The sequence below is a fragment of the Heterodontus francisci genome, chromosome 10 (assembly GCF_036365525.1).
Source record: "Heterodontus francisci isolate sHetFra1 chromosome 10, sHetFra1.hap1, whole genome shotgun sequence".
Classification (NCBI taxonomy): domain Eukaryota; kingdom Metazoa; phylum Chordata; class Chondrichthyes; order Heterodontiformes; family Heterodontidae; genus Heterodontus; species Heterodontus francisci.
In genome coordinates this window covers 101,466,890-101,484,189 of record NC_090380.1, presented here as the reverse complement: position 1 = coordinate 101,484,189, position 17,300 = coordinate 101,466,890, and the positions used below count along the sequence as shown (strand labels likewise).

The 17,300-nt window shown below is 45.3% G+C and overlaps 1 protein-coding gene across 3 annotated transcripts in view; it reads right to left on the bottom strand.

Annotated features, from left to right (window-relative positions):
• The window catches only part of erg (ETS transcription factor ERG), a 276,398-nt gene that overhangs the window by 169,238 nt on the left and 89,860 nt on the right, over positions 1–17,300 (bottom strand). Inside the window, exon 1 of one of the 3 annotated variants that reach the window (XM_068041177.1) lies at positions 8,468–8,508. The exons of the other annotated variants lie outside the window; for them this stretch is intronic. The gene's annotated coding sequence lies outside the window, so the exon portion shown is untranslated. Of the gene's footprint in view, positions 1–8,467; positions 8,509–17,300 lie in introns of those variants that run through there. 3 annotated transcript variants of the gene reach the window in all.

The following is a 17,300-nucleotide window of genomic DNA, read 5'->3' as shown; positions in this document are numbered from 1 at the left end:
CTATTTTTCACCCAGGGCAAACTATCCAAGATTGCTTTTGCACACAAAGTTGTGCTTCAGTTTATATGAAGCATCGGATTGCATGTGAAATGTACGTTTGTGTTGGGTATAAGAAAAGGTATTGGGAGATTCAATAGAGGTGTTCAGATTTCTGAGGGGTTTTGATAAAGTAGATATGGAGAAACTGTTTCCACTGGCAGGAGGATCAGTAATCAGAGGACACAGATTTAATGGAATTGTTATGTAATTGGGTGAGTTGAGAAGATCATAGGATCATAGGAAATAGGAGCAGGAGTAGGCCATTCGGCCCATAGAGCCTGCTCCACCATTCAAACAGATCATGACAGATCATCTACCTCTACACCATTTTTCCCCACTATCCCCATATCCTTTGAAGTCATTAGTATCCAGAAATCAATCGATTTCTGTCTTGAACATGCTCAATGATTGAGCTTCCACAGCCCTCTGGGGTAGAGAATTCCACAGAATCACCAACCTCTGAGTAAAGAAATTCCTCCTCATCTCAGTCTTAAATGTCCTGCCCCTTATTCTGAGACTGTGTCCCCTGGTTCTAGACTCACCAGCCCGAGGAAACATCCTATCCACATCTACCCTGTCACACCCTGTAAGAATTTTGTAAGTTTCAATGAGATCACCTTTCATTCTTCGAAACTAGAGAATACAGGCCCAGTTTCTGCAGTCTCTCCTCATAAGACAATACCGCCATCCTAGGGATTAGTCTGGTGAACCTCCGTTGCACTCCCTTTATGGCAATTATATCCTTCCTTAGATAAGACCAAAACTGTACACAATACTCCAGGTGCAGTCCCACCAAGGCTTTATGCAATTGCAGCAAGACATCTTTACTCTTGTACTCAAATCCTCTTACAATGAAGGCCAACATACCATTTGCTTTCCTAATTGCTTGCTGCACCTGCATACTAGCTTTTAGTGACTCATGAACAAGGACACCCAGGTCCCTTTGGACATCAACACTTCCCAACCTCTCACCATTTAAGAAATACTCTGCCTTTCTGTTTTTTCTACCAAAGTGGATCGCTTCACACTTATTCAAATTATATTCCATCTGCCATGTTCTTGTCCATTCACTTAGCCTGTCCAAATCCACTTGAAGCCTCCTTGCACCCTCCTCACAACTTACATTCCCACCTAATTTTGTGTCATCAGCAAACTTGTAAGTATTACATTTGGTCCCCACATCCAAATCATTTATATAGATTGTGAACAGCTGTGGCCCAAGCACTGAACCTTGCGATACCCCACTAGTAACAGTATGCCATCCTGAGAATGACCCATTTATTCCTACTCTCTGATTTCTGTCTGTTAACCAATTCCCAATCCATACCAGTATATTACCCCTAATCCCAAGTGCTCTAATTTTGTTTACTAACCTCCTGTGTGAGACCTTATCAAAAGCCTTCTGAAAATTCAAATACCCCACATCCACTTGTTCTCCTTTATCTATGTGACAAGTAACATCCTCAAAAAAATTCCAACAGTTTTGTCAAACATGATTTCCCTTTCATAAATCCATGTTGATGCTGCTCAATCATATCATTATTTTCCAAGTGCCCAGTTATCTCATCCTTTATAATAGATTCTATCATTTTCCCTATTACTGACGTTAAACTAACAGATCTATAGTTCTTTGTTTTCTCCCTCGCTCCCTTCTTAAATAGCGGGGTTACATTTGCTACTTCTCAGAGTATTGAAGGAGGTGGCTATAGAAATAATGGAACCATTGGTGGTTATCTTTCAAAATTCTATAGATTCTGGAAAGGTTCCTGCAGACTGCAGAGATGTAGCTGATCTGGTCCAGGGGATTTATCAACTTAAAATCCAATTAATTTTTCGAGTACTACCTCTTTATTGATACTAATTTCTTTCAGTTCCTCATTTTCACAAGTCCCTTGGTTCCCTAGTATTTCTGGGAGACTTTCTGTGTCTTCCTTTTTTTTTACTCAAGAGAATTGTTATGATCTGGAAAGGGTGGTGGAAGCAGATTCAACAGTAACTTCCAAAAGAGAATTGGAGACATACTTGACAGGGAAAACTTTGCAGGGATATGGTGAAAGAAAAAGGGAGTGGGACTGTTTGGTAGCTCTTTCAGAGAGCCGATACAGGCATGATAGGCCGAACGGCCTCCTTTTGTGCTCTCATAGTCTATCATTCTGTGATTCTCAGTCTCAGTTGTAACAGGGTTCTCCTGTCTAATCAAGGGGTTGTGATGAAGGGCCCAGAGGATAAGAGAATCTAACCATCTCCCCTTGACATTCAATGGCATTACCATCGCTGAATCCCCCACCATCAACATCCTGGGGGTTACCATTGAACCGAAACTGAACTGGACCAGCCATATAAATACTGTGGCTACAAAAGCAGGTCAGAGGCTGGGAATTCTGCAGCGAGTAACTCACCTCCTGTCTCCCCAATGCCTGTCAACCGTCTACAAGGCACAAGTCAGGAGTGTGATGGAATACTCTCCACTTGCCTGGATGGGTGCAGCTCCAACAACACTCAAGAAGCTTGGCACCATCCAGGACAAAGCAGCCCGCTTGATTGGCACCCCATCCACAAACATTCACTCCCTCCACCACTGACGCACAGTGGCAGCAGTGTGTACTATCTACAAGATGCACTGCAGCAATGCACCAAGGCTCCTTCGACAGCACCTTCCAAACCCATGACCTCTACCACCTAGAAGGACAAGGCAGCAGATGCATGGGAACACCACCACCTGCAACCTCCCCTCCAAGTCACACACCATCCTGACTTGGAACTATATCACCGTTCCTTCACTGTCACTGGGTCAAAATCCTGGAACTCCCTTTCTAACGGCACTGTGGGTATACCCACACCAGATTTACTGCAGCAGTTCAAGAAGGCAGCTCACCTCTACCTTCTCAAGGGCAATTAGCTATGGGCAATAAATGCTGGCATAGGAAGTGACACCCACATCCCATGAATGAATAAAAAAAGTGTTATTTTGTTTTTCTTATTCATTTGTTGATTGACCTGTTCTTTCTATGGTGTGCTTCGTTGCAGTTTCATGTGCTTTGTTAAAGAAATGTAAAGTTTAAATGTGATGAGTTTTGGTCAAGATTGAAATTTCTTTCAATAGTAGGATAATTAAATATAGTAGGTTGCTGTAGTTATGGCTGTTGTTCATTGGTGCTGACTGCAAGTGTACAGCTGTTTGGAGTATTTTTCAGGATACTGGTTCTGGTCAAGTTCTTATATAACATACACAGAATAACTTCATATATCAAATACTCAGGCTAAGTTATTTACTACACATACATTATGTGACAATCTTTATTACGCAAAATTTAATGCTGTCAGAGTAACAATTTTTCATCAAATGCCCATTGCTGTAAATTGAAAGTATTTGGTACAGTCTGTGGTGAGGATTGACTCCTTGAATATTTGTATTTTATTACTGCATTGCAGGTTAGGAATTTGGATAGTCCCTGAAAGTGGGCATGTGGATCACAATGCACGGTTAACCCGAACCCATTGATTGAAATGCAGCCAGCACACCAACTTTATGCTGCCTGCTCATAATAATGATTTCTGTGGGGAGCTAGCACTAACCATGCTGTTCATTGACTGCACACAACAGCAGGGAGCTTAGGAACTTCCTTGCACCACTCAAAGCTAGCCCGCACCTCTTAACACACTTGGCTGGACAGGTCACTCCTCCTATTCTGAATGCATCATAGTGTTGAATAGTCAATCAGGCTGCTCTTGATTTGCAATTGATCAAGATCTGCTGATCTTCTGAGTGCCTCACAAATTATGAAAACTGTTCTACTATTAACTATATATTTTACTGTAAGAGTCAGTGAGCTCCGAGGCCCAAAGCTGCTCACCCTCCAAGGCCATCAGCAGCGTTCCACCAGTCAAACAAGTGCTGGGAGTTGTGTAGGATGTGAACATGTCTTGGAAACACTGAGGAATGGCACACAACATGGGAGAGAGTAGGTATCAAGGTTTCTGATGCTGCACTGGAGATCTTGGTGGAGGACATGGAAAGAATGAGAGATGTCCTGTATCCGCAGGGGGCCAGGAGGTCCTCCAGATACATGGTTTAAAGACAGTTGGAACAGATAACTGTTGAGGTCAATGCCAGGAGTTAAGCCTCAAGGACCTGAATGCAGTGCCAAAAGAGGTACAATGATCTCACACTAGCAGTCAAGGTTGGTGAATACAACTTCAAACGCCATGGGCTGGATTTTATGGGGGCCTTGATGCAGGCTACGTGGCGGGGGGGCATGAAGATTGCCCTGGATGTGGGCTGCCATGGACCTCGACGCTGGCAGGTCCCGTCCCAATCCTGTCAGCAGTGACGAGGCTTCGTGGTGATCGCCCCAGCAACGGGACCTCAATTTAAATATGTAGATAAATAACACCTGCATTGATGTCACCTGTCACTTCCTGATGTGCCGCCGCGATCTTCATCTTGGCGGCCGGCACTGCCGCGCCTTCGGATCCCCATCCGGGGAAACAAGGCATGACACCTGTGGGGAGGGGGCAGGGGGTAAGTTTATCAATGTGGGAGGCGGGGAGCGGGGTCAAACTGACTTGATTGGTCCAGGGGGTGATGGGAAGGGGTAAAGTTAAAAGTTTCTAACCTTTGGGAGGGGGAAAGGTCGGGTACAGAAAGTGAGTATTTTCTGGGGGTGGGGGGGAGAGGACAAGGGATGAAATGTAAATTTATTGGGGAGGTGGGAGAGGGACTGGGAACATTATTTAATTATTTGTAATAACTTTTAAAGTAATGCCTCTTTAAAAAATTAAAGTAAATGTAAGGGTTGGAAGCCCTATAAAAATGGTGTCGGTACCTGCACAGTGGCACCGGAGACCATTGGCGGGGTTGGCTCACCCGCCCCCTCCACATCATCGGAGTGGGGGGGGGGATGGTCCGCCCCGGCCATGTTAATGAGCCACCGCGTATAAGATCGCGGTAGCTCCGTGGACTGAAACCCGAGCATGCGGGCCGCCATCTTTTACAGAATCCCGCCCCCTATCCTACCAACTGCACCAGTAGCCTCAGCTACTGCTCAATTCACCACATCCCCATCCCTCGCCTACCAACAAATGTGCATTGTCATTATAAGGCCCTTGGTTTCTGAGCAACCTGTTATCACTCCTAAAAATGTCCAGGTACTTTCCCTGTAGATATTTCTACTCTGAAAGCTGCTGTTTTTCTAGATCTGTTTCATGCCTGGATATGTGATCTGTATTGCATGAATAAATTGGAGAAGCTGGGATTGTTCTCCTTAAAGAAAGGAAGCTTGAGAGAAGATTTGATAGAATTGTTCAAAATCATGGACGGAGTAGATAGACAGAAACTGTATCTATTGGCAGAAGGGTGAAGAACTAAAGGACACTGACTCAATGGTGACATGAGGAAATACTGTTTTAACGCAGTGAGTGGTTAGGATCTGGAATGCACTACCTGTGAGTGGAGACAGATACAATCATGGTTCGCAAAAGTGAATTAGATAAACAGCAGGAGAGAAAAAATTTGCAGGGCAAGAGAAAAGGACAGGGAAGTGGGACTATCTGAGATGCTCCTGCAGAGAGCTGGCACAGATACGATGGACTGAATGGCCTCCTTCTGTGCTGTAACCATTCTATGATCCTGTGACTAGAAAGCCACAGTGACCTCGCTTACACAACACTGGTTGGCAAACTGGGAAATGTTGCAAATATCTCCAGCTACAGCCTAGAAGGAGCCAGAGGCATAAAAGTTAATCATCACGGTCACCTCCACAGCCATAGGCAATGCGGTCCTTGCCCTGCTCTGAGGTCACAGTTGCAGATGCAGCAGGTGGCAAATTTCAGTGAGGATGTCCTTATTAAAGTGTAGACATCACACACATTCTGAGGTTCAGCGAGGAGAATTGCTCCCTGAACACACTGGGGAGATTTGGCCTCCTGCTGAGAGTCCTTCTCCCCCTCCTCTTCCAACAGCTTGTCCTACTCTGCCTGGCCTCTGTTCATTCTCCAAGTCATGCTGTATTCCAAGGGGAATGTCTACTAGTGCACTCATGTCTGGGAGCAAATGGTTTGGGCAGAAGCCTTGAAAGTCAGAAAAATGTTCTTCAGAACCTGCCACACCATTCTTTGTAGACTTTTATAACTTGAAAAAACTATAGAAAGCACAAAACACTCGCAGGATCAGAACAACAGCCGGAAGAAATCAACCAGCAACTAACCTGCAAAGGTTGATGATCCCTTTCAGTAGCACTGGTGGGCTGTCCTTCCTGATGGATAACACATATTTAACCGTGTGAGATCAAGAAGGGGCACCAGCTGGAGCATTAAGCTCCAAAACCATACCACTGGTGCCAAATCAGCATTGCATGCTGTTTGACATCATAATCCAGATGCACGGGCTAACATCCTCACCAAGATGGCATCCGGTGTGATTTGCAACAGAAGTGTGTACGCATCGGACACCATTTTGGAACTCGAACAGCAGCCATAGCATCCAGACAACAGGCCCTACCAAGCCCAATTTTGACGAATGTGTCCTACACTAGAGGCAGTGGAATGTAATGATGTTGTCTATCGAGATTAAACACCATGCTAGCTGGCATTGGCAATAGCCCCCACTCCTGAGGTTTAATTCTCCTTCCTTTCAAAACTGCCATCATCAGCCCCCTCCTCATAAAACCTACCCTCAATCCCTCTGTCCTTGCAAACTACTGCTCCATCTCCAAACTCCTGTTTCACTCCAAAGTCCTTGAACATGTTGTTGACTTTCAATCTGTGACCATCTTTCCTGTAATTCCCTGTTTGAATCTCTCTATAATCAGATTTCTGTCTTTGCCACAGCACCAAAACAACCTTAAGATCTCAAATGCTGATGCTGGTGCACCATTTCTCCTCATCTTTCTAGGCCTCTCTTCAACTTTTGGCATGAACCACATCATCATCTTCCAACATCTTTCCTCTGCTGTCCAGCTCAATGGATCTTGGTTTCCCTGTTACTTATCTGAACGCAGCCAGAGCAGATCCAGCAATGGCTTCTCTCCTTTCCCTTGTGCAATTACCTCTGTAGTCCTCAATAATCTATCCTTGGTCCCACTCCTTTTGTTCACCTGCATGGTGCCCCTTAGCAACATCATCCAAAGACATGGCATCAGTTTCCACATGTATGCTGACCCAACTCTACTCCTCCTCCCCCTCGTTGTTTCACTACTGTCAGCCAGCATGTCACCTTTGTTACCTCCAGACTTCACCATCTCAATGTTCTTCTGGCCTGCCTCCTGCCCTTCATAAGCATCATCACATCCAAACTTCTGCAGACAGTATCCAAATCAGCATCAAGTTCCATTGAGCCTCATTGCTTTACTTTGGCTCCCAGTTCCCCAACAACTTCAGGTTAAAATTCTCATCCTCATGTTCAAACATTTGATCACCTCACCCCTCCCTATCTCTGTAACCTCCTTTGTAACAACTCTCCGAGAACTGTCAGTTCCGACAACTCTGGCTTCTTATGCATCCCCAATTCTCTTCGCACACCATTGGCAGCTGTGCCTTCAGCCATCCAGGCACTAAGCTGCGGAATTCCCTTCCTAAGCCTCTTCCCCGCTTTCTCCTTCTTTAAGATTCTCCTTAAAACCTACCTCTTTGACCAAGCTTTAAATCACCCTTTCAAACATCTTTGGCTCAGTGTCAACTGTTGCTAGATTTTGCTTCTTTAAATGTCTTCTTCAGCTTCAGGTGCTGATTGAACCCCTGTGCCTTTCTGAAATTTTCAACATTCATCGCGTTTATCTCTAACATTTACATCCAAACAAGTGCCTTCTTACCTATGGTAGTGAACTACAGCTCTCAAGTAAAAAAGGATTGTGCCTGCTGTCACTTTGTGTTATTACACTGACTGATTCTGCCAGCTAGTGATGGACCAGGTTGTTTCCATTTCACCAGTTAAATAGTTACTGAACCAGCAACCATTGAGGTGTATGACAAAACAGCATTTCAAAATGCACAGGCAGCAACAGTGTAGCAGTAACATGGAAAATGTTTGTGAAATGAATTGGGCAGTGAGATCAGAATGGGCGTTCCTGAGATAGGTGCCATGAAGTGGCTCATCCTGTGTGGTGCAGTTGTTCTAAGTTGCACATACACATCCCGTCCCAAAAGAAAGCTGATTTGAAAGCTGTTTCCTAACTATACATTCATCTAGTTTTCACTATCATTTTACAGCAAACATTCAGTCTGAAGAAAAACGCAAGCCCTTTATTTACCCCAAAAAACATTGCTACTGCTTTTTTCTAAATTATGAAGGATTACTCTTATTATATAAAACAGAAACTGTTAGAAGTTTTCCCTTCCTCCCAGAAACCCTTCACCCCACTCACTCCCCGTCACGCAGCAGAATAACAGTAATTAAGAGAGCTTGAGCAATAAAGAATGACACGGTCTTTACCTTTTGTCGTGAGTGTGGCTGAGAGGAGCAGACAGCTGCAGTTAGTTGGACATCTGGAGTACAGAGTGAGCCAACTGGGCACGTGAGAATGTGTGTATGTATCTGCCACATCTTGGCAATGGCACTCCCCACCACTCCCCCCACCCCCATCCCATAAAACTCTTGCAGTATCTGTGCAATGTCTGCCCATGTTTTTCCCACATGTATACAATGGTTAGATCAGCGAACGTGACCAGACCACATTTTCTTACCCCCGAGCGCTCCAAGTGCAGTCTGCACAATGCCACAATATTCCCAATTATTAGAGAGGAGTTTCTCTTTTAAATGAATTCCAACTCAGACTTTACTCTTCCTAATCCCTGCCACTGCACCAACCCCGAAAGCAAAAATGCAACAGGAGCAGACACTGACATGAACTGGCGATACATGTTTAGTCCATCCAACTTTCTAAAATGCAGGCCTTGAGATTTTCTTTTGAGGCATTTTTAAATAATTATAATATGCGGTTCATATTATATACCTTTACTTAAAACTAACATTACAGATCACTAGTTAGGAATCTGGAAAACTCTGTGGGTGGAAACCGTGCTACACCCACAGAAAACACACTATTTACTGACTGGAAAACACAGAGGGCTTTGAAAAATATACATTTTTTGCAAATGTTGATTTTAATTTTACTTCTTTATACATTTGGAGTTTTAAAAAGTTTCGGCGAGTAACTCACCTCCTGACCCCCCAAAGCCTGTCCACGATCTATAAGGCACAAGTCAGGAGTGTGATGGAATACTCTCCACTTGCCTGGATGGGTGCAGCTCCAACAACACTCAAGAAACTCAACACCATCCAGGACAAAGCAGCCCGCTTGATTGGCACAACATCCACAAACATTCCCTCCCTCCACCACCGACGCACAGTGGCAGCAGTGTGGACCATCTACAAGATGCACTGCAGCAACTCAGCAAGGCTCCTGAGACAGCACCTTCTAAACCCGTGAACACTACCAACTAGAAGGACAATGGCAGCAAATGCATGGGAACATCGCCACCTGCAAGTTCCCCGCCAAGCCACACACCACCTTGACTTGGAACTATATCGCCGCACCTTCACTGTCGCTGGGTCAAAATCCTGGAGCTCCCACATGGACTGCAGCAGTTCAAGAAGGCAGCTCACCACCACCTTCTCAAGGCCAATTAGGAATGGGCACTCAACGCTGGTATATCAGCAACGCCAACATCCATGGAACGAATAAAAAGAAAAGGTGGCCATTGGTATGAACAAAAAATAAAGCACAAGAATAAGCTCAATGAGTGGGGCGCCTGCCAAGCATTGTGGCGCAGAGCACAGGATCATCAGCTACCATAGTTAGGAGAACAAGGAGAAACAATATAGCTCGGACACTCACAGTGATTCAACAGGAGAATGTGGATGGGTGAGAACCTGTCACTGTACGAGAGGAATTGGATGGGTCAGTGATTGTACAGGAGGGACTGGATTGGTCACTGATTGTACAGGAGGAAATACATTGGTCAGTAATTGTACGGGCGGAATTGGATTGGACAGTGATTCTACAGGAGGAACTGGATTGCTCAGTGATTGTACAGGAGGAACTGGATTGGTCAGTAATTGTACGGGCGGAATTGGATTGGACAGTGATTCTACAGGAGGAACTGGATTGGTCACTGATTGTACAGGAGGAACTGGATTGGTCAGCGATTGTACAAGAGGAACTGGATTGGTCAGTGATTGCACAAGGGGAACTGGATTGGTCAGTGACTGTACAGGAGAAACCAGAATTAGTCACTGATTGTACAAGAGGAACTGGATGGGTCAGTGACTGTACAATTGGAACAGGTTGGATCTGAAATTGTACAGGAGGAACTGGATGGGTCAGTCACTCTACAGGCGGAACTGGATGGGTCAGTGATTGTACAAGAGGAACTGGATGGGTTAGTGATTGTGCAAGAGGAACTGGATGGGTCAGTGATTGTACAGGAGGAACTGGAAATGGTCACTGATTCTACAAGAGGAACTGGATGGGTCAGTGATTGTACAGGAGGAAGTAGATGGGTCAGTGATTGTACAAGAGGAACAGGATTGCTCAGTGATTGCACAAGGGGAACTGGATTGGTCAGTGATTGTACAGGAGGAAGCAGATGGGTCAATGACTGTACAGGAGGAACTGGATTGGTCAGTGATTGTACAGGAGGAACTGGAAATGGTCACTGATTCTACAAGAGGAACTGGATGGGTCAGTGATTGTATGGGAGGAACTGGATGGGTCAGTCACTTGACAGTAGGAACTGGATGGGTCTGTGATTTTACAGGAGGAATTGGATGGGTCAGTGATTGTACAGGAAGAACTGGAAATGGTCACTGATTCTACAAGAGGAACTGGATGGGTCTGTGATTGTACAGGAGGGATTGGATGGGTCAGTGATTGTACAGGAAGAACTGGATTGGTCAGTGATTGTACAGGAGGAACAGGATGGGTCAGTGATTGTACAAGAGGAACTGGATTGGTCAGTGATTGCACAAGGGGAACTGGATTGGTCAGTGATCGCACAGGAGGAAGCAGATGGCTCAGTGATTGTACAAGAGGAACAGGATTGGTCAGTGATTGCACAAGGGGAACTGGATTGGTCAGTGATTGTACAGGAGGAACTGGATAATTCAGTAATTATACAAGAGGAATTGGATGGGTCAGTGATTGTACAGGAGGAACTGGATAATTCAGTAATTATACAAGAGGAATTGGATGGGTCAGTGATTGTACAAGTGTAAATGGATTGGCCAGAAATTGCACAGGAGGAACTGGATTGGTCAGTGATTGTACAGGAGGAACTGGATTGGTCAGTGATTGTACAGGGGGTACTGGATGGGTCAGTGATTGGACAGGAGGAACTGGATTGGTCAGTGATTGTATATGAGGCACTGGATTGGCCAGAATTGTACAGGAGGAACTGGATGGGTCAATGATTGTGCAGGCGGAACTGGATTGGTCAGTGATTGTACAGGAGGAAATGGATTGGCCAGTGATTGTACAGGAGGAACTGTATGGGTCAGTGATTGTACAGGGGGAACTGGATTAGTCAGTGATTGGACAGGAGGAACTGGATTGGTCAGTGATTGTACAGGAGAAACACGATTGGTCAGTAATTCTACAAGAGGAACTGGATGGGTCAGTGATTGTGCAAGAGGAACTGGATGGGTCAGTGATTGTACAGGAGGAACTGGTTTGGTCAGTGATTGTACAGGAGGAACTGGAAATGGTCACTGATTCTACAAGAGGAACTGGATGGGTCAGTGATTGTATGGGAGGAACTGGATGGGTCAGTGATTGTACAGGAAGAACTGGATTGGTCAGTGATTGTACAGGAGGAACAGGATGGGTCAGTGATTGCACACGGGGAACTGGATTGGTCAGTGATTGTACAGGAGGAAGCAGATGGCTCAGTGATTGTACAAGAGGAACAGGATTGGTCAGTGATTGCACAAGGGGAACTGGATTGGTCAGTGATTGTACAGGAGGAACTGGATTGGTCAGTGATTGTACAGGAGGAACTGGAAATGGTCACTGATTCTACAAGAGGAACTGGATGGGTCAGTGATTGTACAAGAAGAACAGTAATGGTCAGTGATTGTTCAGGAGGATCAGGATGGATTAGTGATTGTACAAGAGGAACATGATTGGTCAGTGATTGCACAAGGGGAACTGGATTGGTCAGTGATTGTACAGGAGGAAGCAGATGGGTCAATGACTGGACAGGAGGAATTGGATGGGTCAGTGATTGTACAGGAAGAACTGGATTGGTCAGTGATTGCACAAGGGGAACTGCATTGGTCAGTGATTGTACAGGAGGAACTTGATTGGTCAGTGATTGTACAGGAGGAACTGGATAATTCAGTGATTATACAAGAGGAACTGGATGGCTCAGTGATTGTACAAGTGGAAATGGATTGGCCAGAAATTGCACAGGGGGAACTGGATTGGTCAGTGATTGTACAGGAGGAACTGGATAATTCAGTGATTGTGCAGGAGGAAATGGATTGGTCAGTGATTGTACAAGAGGCACTGGATTGGCCAGAATTGTACAGGAGGAACTGGATTGGTCAGTGATTGTACAAGAAGAACTAGATTGGTCAGTGATTGTACAGGAGGAACAGGCTGGGTCAGTGATTGGACAGGAAGACCTGGATTGGTCATTGATTGTACAAGACAAAGTGTATTGGTCAGTGATAGTACAGCAGGAATTGGATTGGTCAGAGATTGTACAAGAGGAACTGGATTGGCCAGTGATTGTACAGGAGGAACTGGATGGGTCAGTGATTGTACAGGAGGAATTGGATTGGTCAGTGATTGTACAGGAGGAACTGGATGGGTTAATGATTGTACAGGAGGAACTGCATTGGTCAGTGATTGTCCAGGAGGAACTGGATTGGTCTGTGATTGTACAAGAGGAACTGGATTGGTCAGTGATTCGACAGAAGGAATTGGATTGGTCAGTGATTGTACAAGACGAACTTGATTGGCCAGTGATTGTACAGGAGGAACTGGATTGGTCAGTGATTGTGCAGGAGGAATTGGATTGGTCAGTGATTGTACAAGAGGAACTGGATTGGCCAGTGATTGCACAGGAGGAGCTGAATGGGTCAATGATGATACAAGAGGAACATGAATGGTTCAGTGATTGTACGAGGAACTGGGTTGGCCAGTGATTGTACAGGAGGAACTGGATGGGTCAGTGATTGTACAGGAGGAATTGGATTGGTCAGTGATTGTACAGAAGGAATTGGATTGGTCAGTGATTGGACAAGAGGAACTGGATTGGCCAGTGATTGTACAGGAGGAACTGGATGGGTCAATGATTGTGCAGCAGGAACTGGATTGGTCAGTGATTCTGCAGGAGGAACTGGATGGGCCAATGATGGTACAGGAGGAACAGGATTGGTCAGTGATTGTACAGGAGGAACTGGATAGGTCAGTGATTGGACAGGAAGAACTGGATTGGTCATTGATTCTACAAGAGGAAGTGCATTGGGCAGTGATAGTACAGCAGGAATTGGATTGGTCAGAGATTGTACAAGAGGAACTGGATTGGCCAGTGATTGTACAGGAGGAACTGGATGGGTCAGTGATTGTACAGAAGGAATTGGATTGGTCAGTGATTGGACAAGAGGAATTGGATTGGCCAGTGATTGTACAGGAGGAACTGGATGGGTCAATGATTGTGCAGGAGGAACTGGATTGGTCAGTGATTTTACAGGAGGAACTGGATGGGTCAATGATGGTACAGGAGGAACAGGATTGGTCAGTGATTGTACAGGAGGAACTGGATTGGTCAGTGATTGGACAGGAAGAACTGGATTGGTCATTGATTGTACAAGACAAAGTGTATTGGTCAGTGATAGTACAGCAGGAATTGGATTGGTCAGAGATTGTACAAGAGGAACTGGATTGGCCAGTGATTGTACAGGAGGAACTGGATGGGTCAGTGATTGTACAGGAGGAACTGGATTGGTCAGTGATTGTCCGGGAGGAACTGGATTGGTCTGTGATTGTACAAGAGGAACTGGATTGGTCAGTGATTCGACAGAAGGAATTGGATTGGTCAGTGATTGTACAAGACGTACTTGATCGGCCAGTGATTGTGCAGGAGGAACTGGATGTGTCAGTGATTGTACCGGAGGAACTGGATTGGTCAGTGATTGCACAACAGGAACTGGATTGGTCAGTGATTGCACAGGAGGAACTAGATGGGTCGGTGATTGTACAGGAGGATCTGGATGGGTCAGTGATTGTACAAGAGGAAATTGATTGGCCAGTGAATGCACAGGAGGAACTGGATGGGTCAGTGATTGTACAGGAGGAATTGGATGGGTCAGTGATTGTATCAGAGGAACTGGATTGGTCAGTGATTGTGCAGGAGGAACTGGATTGGTCAGTGATTGTGCAAGAGTAACTGCATTGGTCAGTGATTTTACAAGAGGAACTGGATTGGCTAGTGATTGTATGGGAGGAGCTCGATTGGTCAGTGATTGTACAGGAGGAACTGGATGGGTCAGTGATTGTACAGGAGGATTCGGATCGGTCAGTGATTGTAGAAGAGGAACTGGATTGTCCAGTGATTGTACAGGAGGAGCTTGATTGGTCTGTGATGATACAAGAGGTACTGGATTGGTAAGTGATTGTACAGGATGAACTGGATTGGTCAGTGATTGTGCAAGAGTAACTGGATTGGTCAGTGATTGTACAAGAGGAACTGAATTGGCTAGTGATTGTATGGGAGGAGCTCGATTGGTCAGTGATTGTACAAGTGGAACTGGATTGGCTAGTGATTGTATGGGAGGAGCTCGATTGGTCAGTGATTGTACAGGAGGAACTGGATGGGTCAATCATTGTACAAGTGGAACTGGATTGGTCATTGATCCTAGAGGAGAAATTGGATGGGTCAGTGATAGTTCAGGAGGAACTGGAATGGTCAGTCATTGTAGAAGAGGAAGTGGATGGGTTAGTGATTGTACAGAAGGAATTGGATCGGTCAGTGATTGTACAGGAGGAACTGGATTGGTCAGTGATTGGACAGGAGGATCTGAATTGGGCAGAGATTCTGCAACAGCAACTGGATTGGTCAATCATTGTACGAGAGGAGGTGTCAATGATTGTACAGGACGAACTAGACTCGTAAGTGATTGTATAAGAGGAACTGGATGGGTCAGTGATTGTACAAGATGAACTGGATTTGTCAGTGATTGTACAGGAGGAATATGATGGGTCAGTGATTGAACAAGAGGAACTGGATTGGTCAGTGATTGTACAGGAGGAACTGGATGGGTCAGTGATTGTCCAGGAGGAACTGGATTGGTCAGTGATTGTGCAGGAGGAATTGGATTGGTCAGTGATTGTACAAGAGGAACTGGATTGGCCAGTGATTGTACAGGAGGAACTGGATGGGTCAGTGATTGTACAGGAGGAATTGGATTGGTCAGTGATTGTACAGAAGGAATTGGATTGGTCAGTGATTGGACAAGAGGAACTGGTTTGGCCAGTGATTGTACAGGAGGAACTGGATGGGTCAATGATTGTGCAGCAGGAACTGGATTGGTCAGTTATTCTACAGGAGGAACTGGATGGGCCAATGATGGTACAGGAGGAATAGGATTGGTCAGTGATTGTACAGGAGGAACTGGATAGGTCAGTGATTGGACAGGAAGAACTGGATTGGTCATTGATTCTACAAAAGGAAGTGCATTGGGCAGTGATAGTACAGCAGGAATTGGATTGGTCAGAGATTGCACAAGAGGAACTGGATGTGTCAGTGATTGTACAGGAGGAACTGGATGGGTTAATGATTGTACAGGAGGAACTGGATTGGTCAGTGATTGTCCGGGAGGAACTGGATTGGTCTGTGATTGTACAAGAGGAACTGGATTGGTCAGTGATTCGACAGAAGGAATTGGATTGGTCAGTGATTGTACAAGACGAACTTGATTGGCCAGTGATTGTGCAGGAGGAACTGGATGTGTCAGTGATTGTACCGGAGGAACTGGATTGGTCAGTGATTGCACAACAGGAACTGGATTGGTCAGTGATTGTACAGGAGGAACTGATAGAGTCAGTGATTGTACAAGATAACTGGATTGGTCAGTGATTGTACAGGAGGAACTAGATGGGTCGATGATTGTATAAGAGGAACTGGATGGGTCAGTGATTGTACAAGATGAACTGGAAGGGTCAGTGATTGTACAAGAGGAACTGGATGGGTTAGTGATTGTACAAGATGAACTGGAAGGGTCAGTGATTGTACAAGAGGAACTGGATGGGTTAGTGATTGGACAAGAGGAAATGGGTTGGCCAATGAATGCACAGGAGGAACTGGATGGGTCAGTGATTGTGCAGGAGGCACTGGATTGGTCAATCATTGTACGAGAGGAACTGGCTGGGTCCGTGATTGTACAGGAGGAACTGGATTGGTCAGTGATTGTACAGGAGGAACTGGATGTGTCAGTGATTGTACAAGAGGATCTGGATGGGTCAGTGATTGTACAAGAGGTAATACATTGGTCAGTGATTGTGCAAGAGGAACTGGATGGGTCAGTGATTGTACTGGATAACAAGATTGGTCAGTGATTGTACGAAAGGAACTGGATTGGCCAGTAATTGTACAGGAGGAACTGGATTGATCAGTGATTGTACAGGAGGAACTGGACTGGTCAGTGATTGGACAGGAGGAACTGGATTGGGCAGTAATTGTGAAAGAGGAACTGGATTGATCAGTGATTGTACAATTGGAACAGGTTGGATCTGGAATTGTACAGGAGGAACTGGATAGGTCAGTGATTGTAAAAGAGGAACTGGATGGGTCAGTGATTGTGCAGGAGGAACTGGATTGGTCAGTCACTCAACAGGCGGAACTGGATGGGTCAGTGATTGTACAATTGGAACAGGTTGGATCTGGAATTGTACAGGAGGAACTGGATGGGTCAGTGATTGTAAAAGAGGAACTGGATGGGTCAGTGATTGTGGAAGAGGAACTGGATGGGTCAGTGATTGTACAGGAGGAACTGGATTGGTCAGTGATTGTACAGGAGGAACTGGAAATGGTCACTGATTCTACAAGAGGAACTGGATTGGTCAGTGATTACATGGGAGGAACTGGATGGGTCAGTCACTCTACAGTAGGAACTGGATGGGTCTGTGATTGTACAGGAGGAATTGGATGGGTCAGTGATTGTACAGGAGGAACTGGATAGATCAGTGATTCCACAGGAGGAATTGGATTGGTCAGTGATTGTACAAGAGGAACTGGATGGGTCAGTGATTGCACAGGAG